Source organism: Hirundo rustica, chromosome 9 (genome assembly GCF_015227805.2).
Source record: "Hirundo rustica isolate bHirRus1 chromosome 9, bHirRus1.pri.v3, whole genome shotgun sequence".
Lineage (NCBI taxonomy): Eukaryota > Metazoa > Chordata > Aves > Passeriformes > Hirundinidae > Hirundo > Hirundo rustica.
The window spans coordinates 3,540,178-3,556,389 of NC_053458.1; the positions used below are offsets into that span (position 1 = coordinate 3,540,178).

The following is a 16,212-nucleotide window of genomic DNA, read 5'->3' on the forward strand; positions in this document are numbered from 1 at the left end:
CAGTGAGCAGTAACAGAGACAAGTGCTGGCTTCAATGAGCTTGAAGGAAAACAGTTCTCCCAAACAGCTGAAGTGTGTTGCAGAACTTTGAAAATCCTGTTTCTTACCTTTGAGAAAGAAATGTTTTGATTTCTAACAAAGAGATCTCTTTGCATCCGAGGCCTGCGTGGACACTGTTCTGACAGGGAACATGGCCCTTTCAGCCATCAGAACTCCTGTGCTGCCTATTCCTGCAATTCCAGACAGCAGAGATGGGATTCCAGGCTGCTGTGGGGCGTCCTCAGCTCACACCCACAGAGACTCAACACGCAATTCTCTGCCGACATGGTTTTTCCTACATCTACCCTTGTGCTGGGCACTAATCCAGAGAAGTTAAAAACCCTCCCCCATGACACCCACTCAGCACTACAGTATCTGTTTCCCAATCCTTCTGATAAGTGTTCCTGTTATTCTGTTCTAATCTTGTCCCAAACACACCAGCATGCCCTGAAGTGAAACAGCAAAGGAGAATTCAAACTAAGTGTTTACCTGCAAGCAATTTTCCAATGAAAAGCAGAAAAATACATCCAAGTCCAAATCCAAGAGAGAATCACAACTCCTGTCTGCTCCTCAATAGCAGTGACCACGCCAGGATATTCGAGTGCCACACTCAGCAGTCAGAGATGAAATATTTCATGCAATAAAACACCACAGACAGGTTGCTTGGTTCTGCTTTTCATTCTGCAGGTTACAAATGTTTTGACAAATTTATCTGACTTGCAATCAGTAAATAAACAAGTCCTAAGACACTTGATGAAGGGACTGTATTTCCTGCTAGAAATACTTTCCCATGTCATCTCCAAAGGGAATGCAAGTCTTCAGTGGGTAATAGACCAGTCCTACTGCCATGGCCTGCTCAGTTAGACCCAGATTACCTAAATCCCCTGAGCAAGAACTGCAACACAGCTACAGCTGCTTTTCAGTGAAATCTGAGAATAGTCCAGACTCTCTGAGTTACCTGGTTGATGCTGTCACTCTCTGTGCTACAGTTGTGCTGCTGTGAGCAGTGCTTACACCTCCTGTCAGCTCTAAAGGTGTAAGAGTAACGTATATCCATGGAAAAGACTTGTTACAAATTCCTGTTTCAAGTTAGTCTTCATCGACAAACAGCATTTTGGGCTTTAGGATTCACGTGCATTTCCTCTCCGAGACCACAGGAAGATCTTCCTTCTTCCAACTCCTAATATCAGATGTGCCCTAAAAATTTCTCCTGAATTGTTTCATTACCAACACAAGGGTTCCTCAGATTGAGGAAGAAGGGCTGTATACCACATGAGAAAAAGGATTCCTCCTGCACCATTGGTTCTCCTTGGAAACTTAGAGGAGGCAGCTTTGTGTACAAAACACTGAGCTCTGGGAGCACGAAACCCTTCTCAATTCATTTCAGGCACAGCAGATCCAAGCAGACCATGGAGCTGGGTATTTGTATATATTTATAGCACCTCACAACTCAGAACAGGTTGAAGACTGAACATGCAAATAAATGCATCTGAGGAGTCAGAGAGTACAGTTCTCTCAGTCACCAAAACTGCTCTGCAATTTCTGATCTTCATTTACATCTGCTTTTCTGTCTTCTAAAAGTGCTTGTATATATTTAACTGTTTCTAATGTACTGGAAAAAACTGTGAAGAGTTTAAACTTCCCTGAACATTGACCTGAAGGCTCCAGATTTATTCGGACAGAAATCCCATACTTTATTAAAGGTAAATTATGGGACTATGTAATCAGATATAATTAATATAATGTGCTCTCATTCTCCAAATGGAAAAAAAAAAAGAGAGTGATTATCACTGTGAAATATCAGCCATGGATTAGAGCAGAGTAAGAAAGAAAAGGATTAAAATGTGGATTGTGGCTCTCGGTCAGATACACATCTTTAGCAGAGCAAAATTTCACCTAATAAGTAATTTTTCCTCCTTCCACCAACCACTAATCTCTTGTAACTGTGTTCCAGGTTACGGACTAGAGTGGAAATCCATGGAAAATGCAGGCAGGGTGCAGATCCTGGATACCTGTATTTGTGATGCTGTTGACACAGCAGCGGCTCGGGGTGCTCCTGCTCCAGCCACGTTTCCTGTTTCTATAAACACGCTCTGTTTGAAAAGGGGCTACTCTGGGCACACGTGTGCACTTTATGGCCACTCCTGTGCCAACATAAATCAGCCCCAAATGCCATCTCGGTGACATAATGCAAGACTTATGCTTAAGGGAGTCCACATCCATAAGTGAGTGGGTTCCAAAGTAATTAATTTGAGGAGTCCACTTATATTTCAATCTCTCAACCAGACAGGCTGCCCCGTGGTTCCCTTGGCTCTTTTGCCTTAGACTCCCCAAATTTCACTCTTCCATTTCCTTCACTTCCTCACCTTTCAGGGTCAGAGTTTAACACCACAAAGGGAAATGAAACAGAGAAAAACAAAACAAAACAAGCTGTGAAGCAGATTAAAGCCACATTTGACATCCAGAGGTACACGGTTCCTTTTTCAGCTGCAGGTACAAAGTAATAATAATTTTGTGTGCCCACAACTCATGGTGTAAGCTTGTGTTTTGATAAAAACGAGGTTTTTCTAAGTGCATCTTCGCTTAAAAAAAAAAAAAAAAAAAAAAAAAAAAAAAAAAAAAAAAAAAAAGCCATGGCTTTTAAAATCTATTCTATTTAATTGTTAAGTCAGCTGAATTCTTAATTGCTCTTTTTTATTGCTTAGAAACGGTCTGGAAAGTAGAGAGAAAGCCTCTTACACTTCCCTCCACTCTTGTTGCTCTAAATGCACCGTCTCTGAGGGGAAGGTGCTCACAGAGCAAGCCACAGAAATGTCTGCTTCTGCTTCTTAGAGAAGATGGGTCTGCAAAGAGCAGCACCAGGAGAACTGCCATCAGCCCATGGTTACTGCAGAGCTCCTGCTCTGACTGCACTCTCCAGCAACATCTATCTGCTCAGAGAAACTCCCTCACTGAGGACAGAGTTCAGTTCCTTTCCCAGGAAAATCAGAAAATTAACTCCTACTGCCTTCTGTGGAGGCTGGCTCAAATGTAAATGAGAAGACACGCAATTAGTCATGGGATGGAATGGCCCATAGGATTCAGGAGGAGAGGTGCTTTACAGGAGGTAATTAACTTTTGCTTACCCACTGCAGACACAGTGCCCTGAGTCAGTGGGCATGAGGCCATTTCATGGGATCAGCCCTGAGCCAAGGGTTCCATGTTTGCCCAGCAGAGAAAGCTGGAACTCTTTCACACAGGCAACACAAAGTTCTTAGCTTGGTCCCACATTTCTTCCTGTAAGGCCCTCACAGCCCATGAGGAGGTCACAGGGGTTACAGCCTATTTCTGCAGATCCCAATCGATTCTGAAACTGCAGCGTTCCCACATTTGTTTGTGCAATACCAGTGCAGAACCTGTTTCAGACAACCTGATTTAATCTCCACGCTTTCTGAAGAAGAGGATAGTGATGATGTGGACATTTCCAAGAAAAACTCCTCTGGTTCATTTTAAACATTCAACCTCACTTTCAGAAGGGATTTCAGCTTTGTTTCTGGCGTAGTCTGATGAGTGTGTATCCCATGGCAGACTCAATACTTAAAGCACAGATTCCAGGACCTTCTGTAGAGGTCATCATTCCAGCATGATCAGTACCGAATGGAGCAATGAGAAACCAATAAGAGAGATCAGACTTCATGGACCTAGTGAAAAAGAGCATAAAACCCTGTAGCAGAGTATGAGATGGCATGCCAGGGACTAACCTTTCCTGGTGAATAAATATTTAAACTTTTATTCAACTACTAACCAGGGAGAACTGAAAGACCCTCAATCCCAAGTGGATTATGGTGGTTCTTTCTCATTTGGAACCCAGAAAATCAAATTTTGAAACACACTGCCATGGTTTTGAAAATCTAATATGATTTGCTGAACACCCATGGCTTTTTCTACAACAGCTTAAATAAACGTGCAACACTTAGCCATGATTGTGGAGATCTGAGGGAGGAACAAGATTTTTCTTTTTTACACTTGTAGCTCTTCTTCTGTACTTGCCTTATGTCTGAAGAGATTTAAACAGAGGGGGGAAATGTGGCTAAGGAAGTTATTCAACAAAATTAAAAAGTGCAACACTTAAAGAACAAAAAAAAAAAAACCAACCCATGCTGATATTTGTGTTTCTTATAAGGATCTCCTTTGTTTCAGAGGAGAAAGATTGCATGATTTAAATGTTTATGAGAAGATAAATGAACAAGTAGAATAATTGAACAAAGCCATTAATCAACACTAAACTTTCCAGGTCAACTCAAGGTCATATTGGACCCAGTTGCTCATGTTCAGAGTTTTAAAGGGTGGTTCTGGAGCTCAGAAGTGAAACAAAAGTAGCTTTTCAACACATCATCCCAAATTCAGAACTGAATTCTTCCTCTGCCACAAGGCAAACGGATGATTCTTCCAAGCGGAGATGGAAGAGCCCTGAAAGAGACTGAACTGCAGGGATCAGTCCCAGTTAGCACAGGAAGAGGTGAGACAAGAATGGAGGAGATAAAATGAACGTGCCAGTAGGAAGGAAACACAGCACAGACTGGGGGCTTGTCTAGAGTTTTTGAGCTTTTAGGAAAATAAATGTCTTCCATCACATCCCGTCTCTTGCTTTAGTGATCATTTTGCAACTTCCAAGTTTTTATCAGCTGAAAAGGGAACAGCACTGTACTTTGCACATGATGGTACGACATGCTAAATTGATGTTACCCTGTGCCAGATTAGGGATCTCTCTGGTCCTGCTTGTATCTGTGGTTGCAACCACGCACAAAAATGTAACAAAAAAGTAAAAGGAAGTTTGCAATAGGCAGCTATGGGCAAATCTGCCCACAAGAAGTTCCTTTCTTCTCCCTAAAAGCCAAAGCCTCGTTCGCACTCTGAAGTAATTCATGTGTCTTACACAACTCTTAATTATTTTCAGTCCTTGCTGTAGTCATCATAAGTGTCCTCATAAACTGGAAAAATGCACCTTTTGCAGGGCTCTCTTCTTCCTGGTAATGTTTTGTGGCAATTAATTTAAGATCCAGATAGCTCCCAAGGTGCCTTAATCAACAGCATATCCTGTCCTCACCACAAAGATCCTGAAATTTGTTAAGACCAGACTCCAAGAATGTAGACAGGTGCCCACAGAAAGGGGCAAAAATGTCAGAATTACCCATGCTGTGGTAAAACACGTGGCCCAGCTCCCTGCCCACCAGCTCCTGCCACACATTTGGGAAGAGGAGGTTTGAATCCAGCCTGTCACTTTTCCTTACCCTGCTCCAGGGAGCTGCACCACCAGACACCCAGCTGGGAGATGTGCTGTGGATGCTCCTGGAAACAGATTCTGGCTGCAGGGAAGTCCTCCAGGAAAGACTGAGGGGTGAAGGAAGTGGAAGCAGAACGATTGCAGGGACGCTCCCTGCCTCTGCTACTCCCAGAAGCTGTGCTCTTGGGGAGAAGGGACAAGGAGCCTGAATTTGGGGTTTTAAGTCAGGGGAAGAGGTGGAACAAGTCTCAAGAGAATGTGGGAGGACCTGGGAAATAAAAGCAGAGAATTGCTGCAGAGAACCAGAGATCCTTTGATCAGCAAGGGATCGTGCAACTAGCCAGGAATGAAATTGTGGCCTGAGCGACGACTTTGTGCCACCAACAGAGTCCTGTGGGGAGTAGAGGTGGAAAGGGTGGGCTCAGCCTGGAGTTTTCACACTTAGGAGCGCAGGCAGGGAGCCCAGCTAAAGACTGAGGGGGGGGATGATTTATGAGGACACAGCTAAATGGTTAAACAACAAGTAAAGGCAGACATAACAGTCTACAAATACCCACAGGAGTAAATGTCAGGGAGTGTGAGGAATTTTTGGAACGGCAAGATAAATTTCCCAAGACTAAGGTGCAGTGGCTTGTGACACACTTGGCCAAACAGCTGAAGTTTTGTTGGTTGTGACTGGCTTGGGCAAAGGACGAGCAAAGGAAAGGCAAGGAACAAACCTGTGTTGTACAACAGGTGAAAGGGATTATTCAGATCTGTTCCATGTGAGGAGAGCTCCAGGTCTCCATCACGAGAAACTGGCAATGTTCAGCAAGGTACAGGAGTTGGAGGCAGGATTTTGGAGCTCTCTTGCAGCTGCTTTTCCCCTTTGGAATTTCATGGTAGCAGCAATTACAAATGTGATTTAATTGAGACAGTTTCAAGTTGATTGTACAGATGAAGAAGTCACACAGCTGCTGTTGCACAACACTCAGAGCTAGAAAGACTGTCCACCACAGCAGTGCCAGTACAATTAACATCCAATTTGGCCTGAATAAAGGATGAGTGTTAAAATTGTACCTTATCTCATGCCCACTTCAGCCCCTAAATAGCTCTTAACTGGACTTGAAGTCTGTTCTGTGCTGAGCACCTGCATGAGGGGTGAGATCCAGCACAAGGTCACGTTTCAGGGAGGGAAAGATTTCAGCAGGAGGCCTGGGGGATGTGCCTGATGCGCCACATGAGGGAAAAGAGCTGCTAGAGCTACACTGAGCAGGAATGCAAGGGAAAGGGAAGGAATGCAAAGCCAAAATCCAACAAACAAAAAGGACCTTTGAGTTTTGGTTCTCAGTGTGGCATTGCAGCTGTGGAAGGGTCAGGAAAAAGAGACAGCAAGGTAGAAAGGGAGAACGGGGTTGGCTCTGCATCCCTCAGATTGCAAAATTATTGCCTCAGTAAAGGAAATAAATAAAGGTAAAGGGGAGAAAAGAGCTCATATACAGTCCTGAACTGTGGTAAGGGGGGGAGGAAAGGGATAAAACAAAGCAAAGGCAAAGGCACAGCCACAGGAAACAAATGTAGCCTGAGATACCTTCTATCTCCCTCTTTTCTGACCGATGTCTTATTCCCAGCCCCTGGGAACGGTTTGAGCACTCAGGAGGATAAAGCAGTTTCCTTACTTCTTCCTGCCTTGATTGAGACACTGGATCACTAACATAGAGTCTGTGTAACTCAAGGCAGGAACCTACTTCTCACTTAGTCCTACAAAACAATCCCAATGCTGGTGTTCAGTAAACAAGAGCCACAAAACTCCCATGGTGAGGAGGGGACTGAGAAAAACCCAGGGAAGCTGCAGGGGATTCATTTTGGCTGAGCATCTTTAGGTGGTGAGGGGATGGCTGTGAGGTTTCAATACAAGCACAGAATGAAGCATTGCTGAAGTGTCCCCAAGAGAAAATGGATTCAGAACTGTCTAATAACAAATTGTGCTTTGTCTCCCATTTTAAGGCTAGAAGGAGCTGACCATCCTCAGGGAAATGCTACTCAATGTCACAACAACATCTCAAAGCATTTTGGAGATTTAGGTGTTGATTAATGATACATTCAGGTTCACAAGCCAAAGAAGCTGGGGAATTCTTTTTGCCAAAGGTTTACAAGTGGCAGGCAAAAAATTACTGAGGAAGAAAGACCTTGTAATTAAAAGCTTAACCTGAGATTCAGGTTCTTCTTCTCACCTTAATGCCTAAAACACAACAAGAGGTGCCTTATATTTTTGTAAACACTGTGTTCCTTAAAGGGACAGGATACAGGGTACAATTCCCAGTCCTTGGCAAGCTGTCAGGAGCCTACAGTGGGAAGAACCGCCTGACTATGCAGAAATGTCATTCCTGTGGTAAATATTTCTAAGAAAATTCAGGTAGTGGCATGGTACCCAGAATTGTGCCGGGGACCGATTTTGAGTCTATTGTGTTTGTTTCCTTGTTGAGGAGGAAAAGTGTTTTTCACCTCTCAGACTTCTCTGGGGCTTTTTCTCTTCAAGGTTTTTCAGAAAACTGCTGAGCAGGAAGCTAAAACAATTACCTGAACAGAGCCAAACAGTCTCTGGTAAGCTTTGACTCTCCCAAAGAAGCATTTTTTTGATGTACAACAATTTCCAATGCAGGAGACACCTTCTGCCCTTTAGTTTTGTGGTGTGTTACAACACATCAGGCTGAAAACTGAGGTAGAACACAAAAAAAAAAGAAAACAATCCTTATAGCGAGTCTTTACTTTTGTTGGAATCCTTTTCTGGATGTTTATGGCAACCCAAGCTGCTGAAACATGCCTGCTGTATTTTTAATTGTCATTTTAAATGCCAAAACTCAGAAGTCCTGCTTATATTGCATGTGAACACAGTGTCTGCTTATGTTCAAACCCTCAGGCACTTTAAATAACTCCACTGTACACAGAGAACGTTGTTCACTTTGTTTTTACAGTTTTTGCCCGTGTAGAAGGAGCTCTAACGTCCTGAGAACATAAATGTACCTTCACGAGCAGGGAGCGAGATCACAGCTGGAACTTACCTGATCCTTGGGTCACGTTTCGGCAGTGGCACGGGCCGAAAAAGCCGCTCATTTCTCAGTTTAATTTACAAGAGCCACAAGTGGAGCAGCACATAGTAGACTTACTGACGTAAGGCACAGGTGAGTGCACGTTACAGGTCCAGCTCTGTGCCTGATCCACAGGGAATAGCAGGCTGCTTCAGCCAGACTTTAGAATCATTACCGCTGGAGCCCTGGAGGAACCCGGGCTGAACCCTGGTGCATTAGTAAAGGTGGCAGCTGCCATAACAGACTTCTGTGTGCGTTACAAATTTGGGGCATAAAATGAGGGTCTTTTTATTGATTCCAGTGAGTTTCATACCAAGCCCCCATTGTTCTGCCCAAAAGAATAAACCGTTAGAGAATTTATAAGCTAATTTGTTGGGTTTTATTTTTTTCTCGCAAAGATTAAACAGGAGCAGATCGTAATTTCCTTTAAATGCATCTATTATTCATGAGTATTCAGTAAGGTTTATTATGGGCTTAAACACAACAGCATATATATCTTTATATTCAGTTCCAATCTCCTACATGGGCTGTGAAACTCACATTTTATGTTTAGTTGTGATTGACCATGAAAGTCAGAGGGTAATACTTGTTCCCTGAGTAAAGACACAGACAGGTATCTGGCCAATGTTCATTTTTCACATTAGTTTTCTGTAAATAATCTTACATGCAATTTTGCCACTTCCTCTCTGCAGGAATCTCTGGGAGTAGGTTAGCAAACTGTGGCTTGCAGAGGGCTGACACGCAGTATTTATGAACAGAGAGGAAGTAAATTAATTTCAGCATTTGATTCTATGTTGGAGAAAAGCTTTTTGCAGTGTTTAATCACCCACAGTAACAAGAGGAGGTACAGTCCCTCCTCTAGCCCAGCCTTATTACCAGGAAAGGAAAATTGTGCTGAGTTAGGCTGAAAACAAGGGGTCAAAGAAAGAGGCACTTCATTTCTCAGGGTCCATCCCATAATGCCAGTCTGTAACAGCTGCCACTATTTGTAAAACGTGCAGAAGAGGGATAGATGGAGAAATGAAGCCACGCACACAAGGTAACACCCTTTTTTAAGCAACCAAATGACCTGTACAAGGGTCATTTGGGGTTTTCCTTCCCTTGGACTCTGGGTTTCCTGAGAGGAAGGAGAGTTGAAATACAGGAACCAGTGGCTGCACACCATTTCCAGCAGCACAGGAGACCTTCCTCACTGACAGAGGTTTAGGAACCACATCTGAATCTCCAAACTTCCTGGTGTCCTCCCTTTGAAAGGAGGGAAGACGGGGGAGGAGATGGGTGGAGAAGGTGAAGAGGTGGCTCTGTCCTTTGAAAGGCCCTGCAAACACAGCAAAACTGCTCCCAAACCCTCAAATCTACTGGGAAAATAGGTTGTGATACGAGTGGGAAAGACACAGAGATGTTTCAGCTAATAAAACGTGCCAGACTAGCGCCACACTTCTGCTTAAAAAGCTGTTTATAATGAACAACAATTACTTACAGTATCATTGTGAGATCATTAGAGGACTCAGACACCGAAGAGCATCTGGTTCATCTGGGTGAGGCCTGGAAAAGAGTGTCACATATCAGCAAACACCAACAATCAATGGATTTTTAGTGAGGGCTGCTGGAACGGGAGAAAATGTTCAAACTCTGACTGCTGGGCCACTCTGTGATCTAATCCTAGCCAGGGAGAAGAAAATCTGCCCCTCACTAGATCTGATAAGAGAAAAACTTTAATTCCCCGGATAACAACATCGTTTTGGCTGGGCTGTGTTGCAGATCAGTTTTCCTCCTTTCCAAGGGTTAATGGGACCCCAGAGATAATAAATGGATTAAGCAGCTGTGTAGGTGCTCAGGAGATGAATATAGGTTGATTTTTCACAAACTTAACCTATGCAGAGTGAGTCATAATTTGCACCTTGCGTCACTCAATAAATGGGTCTTTTAAAAGTCAACCCACTGTGAATGGGCTGTGAGCTCTCCAAAAGCAAGAATCCTGCTCTCCTGCCCACAGGAGGATCAAAAAAGCTTTTCTCCCTAGGTTACAGTGTGATGGCAATAACAGGGACCAAACAAACAGCTCCATGTTTGTGGGTTTGCCACGTCGCTCTTAAAAAGGTCAAAAGGTTTTTACTGAAACAACAGGTTTTGTTTCATGAAAGATGAATTCTTAATCATAAATGTGTATTAGTCTCATTGCTGCTCCTGCTGTGCCTTGCAACGCTGCTTCTTTATTCAATTATGCTTCACATCAACTTTTTAATTAATACCTACATTAGGAAAACCTTGAAAGTTTTGGTAAATAACATCTGCTTTTGTGCATTTCAACCGTACACCTCTGTGAGAAGGAAATGTTTCTATTTTGTAGTCAGCCAGGAGAAAGAAAAGCAAGCAGAGAGGATGTCTACATGTTCACAGGGATCTCAGCACTGAGCAGACAGAATAATCATCTTTTGTTGAATACGAACCTAACGAAAAACAAATCCAACAATACCCTTTTGTTCTGAGCAAGAAAGGCAGGGCTTTAATAGTCTTTAAACGAGATAGAAAATTTCCATCCAAATGGAACCATGGAGTAGGTAGACACATTACAGTGTTTTGGAGTTCAGTGATTAAATTTAATACTGTGCCAGGCAGTGATTAGTTGATGAAGAGCATTCAAAACTAGAATAGAAGCAAGGGAATTGTGCCTCCAGTTTAGCTCTGGGCCTGCTGAGCAGTTTGGTGTTCAGCTTTCTACTTTAATAGCAGTGTCAAACAAAAACCCACAACTTTTGGTTTTATTTATTTCCTTAAGGAAACTCAGTGCAACTGTAAACACAAAAAGCTTCAGCATTCAGGGCCAGATCCCAGAAGGGACCTGAGGTACCAACCAAAGCACAGAAACACATCCTTTACTTCAGTACTTTTCCTGCTCACTACCTCAATGCCTGCACTCAGGGTACTGGTACAAGTGAATCCCATTAGTAGGCACTGAATTTTCCCAAATCACTGTGCAAGAGCCTAATTGAGGCTTCTGAATCCCAGCCTCAGAGCCGGGTGCCTATTCCCCTTGTAGACCTTTGCCTCAGTGCATTAAACCCCCTGCTGAGCCCAATACGACACACTGTCCTTAACACTGTACAAAGATGACAAATCCCCCTGGAGAACAGGAGGATAAATCCCTTTTAACTTGGCTGGGATCTCTCCTAAGCCAGCACAACCCAGGCCACAAACACATGGTGCTCTGAGAAGTCACAGCACAACCTGAGCCCTGTGGGCACAGGCAGATCAAGTCAACTTCAGCAAAGACTTCACCAGCTTTGCAGAGGATGAGCAAGTTCATCTCCTGGGTTTCTTAAATGGAAATTATCCCCTAAATTCTGACCAGAGACCTTTAAAGGAATTAAAATCTTTACTTCAGTTTCTGTTCTGTCTTCATACAGACTATTCCACCCCATTGTGGCATCTCAGTGCCCGAAGTCCTGGGTAAGACCCTCGTAAGTCTCACGAAATATAAGGAAAATTAAGCTGAGATCTTTGTGCTGCAGAAGACATGACAGTTCTTTTCTTCTTCCTTTCCTGTCATCAGCCGCTCCTACAGTCCAAGCAAAGGCCATCATCATTCTAATTTGAAGCAGGTCCTCTTAAATCAGTGTCTACTTTGGCCCAGACCTGCTCTTTGCCGCATTAGTATAAATATTTTGTCTTTTCATGGACTTTCTCCAGATATATTCTGGTCTAAGCAAGATTAGAATCTTATTTTGGTGATAATTTGCAGGGTTATGCTAAAGATCAGCATTGTACAGGCCACAGATCTTTGGTAACTTTTTTTTTTTTTAATGATCACCTGTAGGTAATGTTTCAAGCTTCTCCTTGAAATTTTAAAATTCATCCATCAATTAACAATAATTAAGCATCAAGCATGTTAAGTGCTCAAAAGAAGTGTGGATATGGCACTTGGGGACATGCTAGTGATGAACAGGGTGGTGGTGCTGGGTTGGCAGCTGGATTTGATGATCTCAGAGGTCTATTCCAACCTTAACAACTCCATGATTCTATGTTATGTGTGCTAAGTTAGTTGCAGCTTTCACTCCAAGAAAGTAAAACAAAAAAGTCTAGGAAAAACTGTGTTGGAGTCTGTTTAACACTTCAAATGAATGCTTGTGTAAAGCTCTTCTCAGAATCTCCATCACAGGCGACTTCCCTGACTGCCAGAAGGCCTGGGAGCTTTTCCCATCAATGTGAGAAGCAAGAGATTTGCACCTTAAGAAAAATTTCCAACTTACTCTTTGCGTATTATTTGTGCTCCAGGTGGTGGTAAGACATAAATCCTGGAAGCTCTCTCTCCACAATGGTTGAATGCCAAGAAATGGAGCAGTTTACTGGAAGAGCAGCAGTTTCTGATGGCTTTGCAATGCCAGTTTCAACTAGAAAGGTACAATATTTTATATTCTGAGGAGCTGAGCTGGACCATTTTGGCAAAGAGTCTGTCTGCCTAGCAGGGGTGGGGTAGGTATTTACTATCTCTATAATGACTTCCTTCTGCAAGTGGGTCAGGTAATTCAAATAACTCACCAGAACTGCCCTTGGTGGAGTCTGGTGAAGTCTCGCCTGTAAGTAAATAGTCCCTGAGCTGCAGAGGACACATCCTCTGTCATGTGATGTCTCAGTCGTTTCCTGGCACTGCCCCTCCAACAAATCCTTCACTTTATCTCCCTCCCATTGTAACGGTTTCACTCCTGAGGCTGCTGCTGCCACACTTGCTGCTGTCAGTGGCCTCCTTGAACTGAAAAATACCTGCTGAAAAGACCAGTCAAGTACTTCACTGATACCAGAGGCTCCTCCTGTCTCTGCCTCCGTTATGGGCAACCATCCAGTTTGTCAGTTCTGCTTGTCCAGCTCTAAACCAAATGTTTCAGCATCCAGACTGCATAAACAAAAACTGCAGAAGATCGGTTTGTTGCCTGCAGTCAGTGCAATGCTTGGCTTTCCCTCATGCTGAGCCTTGATGTCTGATATTTAAACACATGGATCATGTTCGTTCTGGCATTTGGAGTGGGGTAAAAGGGAGTGTGTGTGGTGGGAAATCCCAAACTCAGCAAGATTGCAGAGGTGCTGCCTTGCACGGTGGTTGAAATGCTAAAGGAAAGGTTTGAAGTAACCCAAATGGTAAGAAATAGCTACCAGCTCCTACGTGGCTCCTTGAGGCACTGTGGATGGAGAAGGATGCCCTGTTCCCTGGCAAACCAGGGCCAGGAGTTGGACTTGGATGATTTTTGTATGTCCCTTCCTATTCAGGATTTTGTGTGATTTTATGAAATCTCCCTTTGCACAAACAGCCTCACCTGAGAGCTGCTGGGGAAGGACACGTGGGTCACTGAAAGAACCTGCAAGCATTCATTATATTCTTGTTTGCCAAAAACACAGAGGCATGGCTTGCTTCACCATAAACCTTTTGGGCAATGCTGCTCATATTGTACCAATAGCTAAAATCAAGCAGCAAAACAAAAAGATGTTCAAAGACTGTTGTGAGCTCTGGGTTAGGCTGATGCCTTCTGAGAAACAGTTTCATGGATCTTAGCATTTTGGAGTAGCATTTTAAAACAAAATTTCCAAAAATGAACAAGTCATTTCATAGATGAACTGTGTTGTCATGAAAAGTTCTGCTTGTCCATCTTTCCAAACAAGCACGCTCCTGTAAAGAACAAATGAATGCCAATATTATTCCTAAACGTATTTGAAAATTAATTCTGCGCCCATGTGTCACTTCAACGTACTCTGTTTTGATCTTCCCAAGGTTATCCCAGTGGCTTTGTCCCACAGAATGAGGCACAAACACAGCAATGAATGAGTCAGGACACAGAGCTGCCTCTGAGAGCAGGAGCGATGCCTCCGGAGAGCGCGGAGTAGAGCGAAGGGTGCAGCAGTGTGTGGTACCAGCTGAACCAACTGGGACTGGCAGAAGATTCGTTAAAAAATTTTTACTTTGCTGTAAAACTTTTACTTCAAGCTCCTCCACCTCTCATCAAGGCAAAAGACTCTCTCAGGGTCTGGAACATCCGACCTGACAGCCCCAAGTCTGCACTGGGAAGACGTGAGGCACACGACGCACGCCCTGAGCGGGAAGGTGGCCCACAGGCCCCGGCACTTCTGAGCAGGGCTTTGAAAAGAGTTTCCAAGGGCACTACACAAAAAGTCCTTTCAAAAGTGCTCCATAAAACACACCTGAAGAAAGCCCGTTAGCCCTGTGCTCTCTGTTTAGCTCAGGTGTTGTTTTTTCACACACAGAAACACATGTACAGACTTAGTGCACCATACAATGCCCCACTAAAGGCATCAAGTGCTGGTTATAACTCCATCCAAGATCAACAAGGTCTTTTTCCACAAGCAACCCTTTGTGTTTGGGAAGCCTTTGCCCTGAATTTTACTGTCTCCAAGTCAACCAACAGGTGCTCTGCAGTCAAACGTGAGCTATTTAAGTGCAACCTGCATAACAACTTCCCAGGCTGGCAGGGAACCTTAAATAGTAGTTAGGTATTGGAATGGGTAAGTTTCATGCAGACAAACAGAAACACTCCCAACAGGAAAAGAAGGGAGGGGGAGGGAAGGAGGAAAGGAAAATGATATCTTTCTTGGTTTCCATTTAGTTTTCTCTTTCATATGTTGGCATAATAACCCTCAAGGAAGAGAGCAAGGCTCCCGAAACCAGACGCCGTGATAATCTGACATTATACAGTGGTTGTTCTTCAAATTTTCCAGTTTTGTTTTGGACAGCAACATAATGTGCTGATTGTATGTGGGATATTCTCTCCACTTGCACAGGACACAGATAGCCTTTACTGCTAATACTGAAAATGTGTTATTTCAAGCAAGTTGACTTTTTTTTTTCCCATGGAGAAAGCACTTTGGGGTAGGAAAAAGAAAAAGTGAAAAAGCTCTCTCAGCTAGATGCCAGATGTGTCATTTTGCATTGTAAAGCCACACCACAATTTATAAGCCATGCAACTGCTCATTTGTGTACCATTCCCAGATCAGATTTTTAAGTCTGTTTCTAGGATCAGTGCATTGGAAGGCATAAAATATGATGTTTATCAAACCAAATCATACCCATTTGAGATGCCACACAATTACTCGAGGGTCAAATGCACCTCTACCTAAGTGTTAAGTTTCCAGTCAGTGAGGGAAATATATTATTCAGGAGATTGTGATAAACCTGTAAGTGGCATCATTTGACACTGGGATGTTTCAGTCTGCATAAAAACAAACTCTTACTTCTTCTCTGTCCTTTTCTTCCCCTGTACAAGTACTGACACTGTGGGTTTTTTATATTTCATCATAACTATTGATATTTGTGGGGCATGGGCAGGAGAGACACAGAAGAGAGATGTTCCTGGACAAACAAGAGAGGCACAGGGAGCAAGTCAACTCCCTAAACACCACCTATGGTGTTATTATAACAAAAATAGATTTCCTTTTATTGTGTGGTCTTAACACAGGTTATACCAGGCCTGATAACACACAGACATAGGAACAGCCATAGGAAAGCCAGCAGAGCTTCAACTACTGCCTAAAAATCCACAAATCATGGATGCAGCTGGAAGACAGACAGCACCTTTCCACGGGCAACGGGACGTTTACTGGGTCATACAGATCTCTGCATGGGAACTGGCCCTGCTTGCACCAAAAAAAGGCACCTCTTGTGCACAATTGGCTGGAATTCGATAGCACAGGGAGGGCAGATGAGATCACTTCACCTGGCCTGGCCTGCCAGACAGACCCAGCTCAGCTGGTGCAGTTTTGCTCTTTGAAGACTTGCTCAGTATCAGTTGTGCAATAGTTTATCAGCGTGGGCTGCTTCCGTAGATACGGTCATGACCC

The 16,212-nt window shown here is 43.5% G+C and overlaps 1 protein-coding gene across 6 annotated transcripts in view; it reads right to left on the bottom strand.

The window, feature by feature from the left end:
- FGGY (FGGY carbohydrate kinase domain containing) overlaps nt 1-16,212 on the bottom strand; it is a 258,281-nt gene that overhangs the window by 195,679 nt on the left and 46,390 nt on the right. For all 6 annotated transcript variants that reach the window (XM_040072887.2, XM_040072885.2, XM_040072883.2 and 3 more), the window contains one exon: nt 9,851-9,915. The gene's annotated coding sequence lies outside the window, so the exon portion shown is untranslated. The remainder of the gene's footprint in view (nt 1-9,850; nt 9,916-16,212) is intronic.